Here is a 1,024-nt window from a genome sequence, read left to right on the forward strand (position 1 = left end):
AGATAGCACATGTGATATCGGAATTTAGTAGCCGAGGTCATCCAGGTCTTTGTGTCTTTAAGACATTCCTGCAGTTTAACTAATTGGTGTGTGTTATCTGGTTTCATGGACAGATAAAGGTAGATATCATGCGCATACCAATGAAAATGTCGCAGTGTTTTATAGTAATACTTCCAAAGGGAAATATATATTATATAAAAATATTGATCCTACCAAAAAAACCCTCTTTAACTCTGTAACTAACATATGCATGTGTGTGAGAAACACTCAACATCTACATGCACGAATTTGACCCTATCACAGCTACCGTAGGGCAAGAGGTACACTGATTGGCAGTCTGTCACAGACAGACAAAGAGAAAAAAGAGACAAATAAGTCATGCCAGTGGGATGGAAAAATTGGCATCTGGGAATAACTCCCAATAGAGCATCAGAATATTTTTTTGAGAATATGTTCTAAAAATATCAATGTGCCACAGTGTACATAAATTGGGATTATATTCACAGTTTGATCTATGAACAAGGTTGAGTTTACATCATCAACCTGCTATTTAAAAATACTCAAAATACCAAAAGTACTAAAGTAGAGTGATCATTATCGTATGCTGTCAGTAAATTCAAACCACTTTATATAAAAGTGATTTGGTATGCTTTGAGTCATTTAACAAATTTCTGAACAGCAAAAACCCTTGTGGATATCCTAACTAGGGTATTGGGAAATATAGACTTTATGACAGGTCACAGCAATATGCATAAATAAGACCTCAGCAGGCAGCTGCCCAGAGCTTTGCACTAAAGCTCAATTTGCAATGCAGCTCTCAGAACTAATCTCATCTCATGGATGTTGATGCAGGCAAAGAGAATGTGACTAACCTGAATCTTACATAAGCCATGGCATGTCCTGCAAAAACAGGAACACCATGAGGACACATACTCACCTCATTTCACTTGACAATAAAATAAACCACGAGTTAGCAGAGCTTCAGGGCACACAGAAGTACTGCATGAATGACTAAAATAGCCAA

Source organism: Pundamilia nyererei, unplaced genomic scaffold, assembly GCF_000239375.1.
Source record: "Pundamilia nyererei isolate P.nyererei 1_Seehausen unplaced genomic scaffold, PunNye1.0 scaffold00441, whole genome shotgun sequence".
NCBI classification, from domain to species: domain Eukaryota; kingdom Metazoa; phylum Chordata; class Actinopteri; order Cichliformes; family Cichlidae; genus Pundamilia; species Pundamilia nyererei.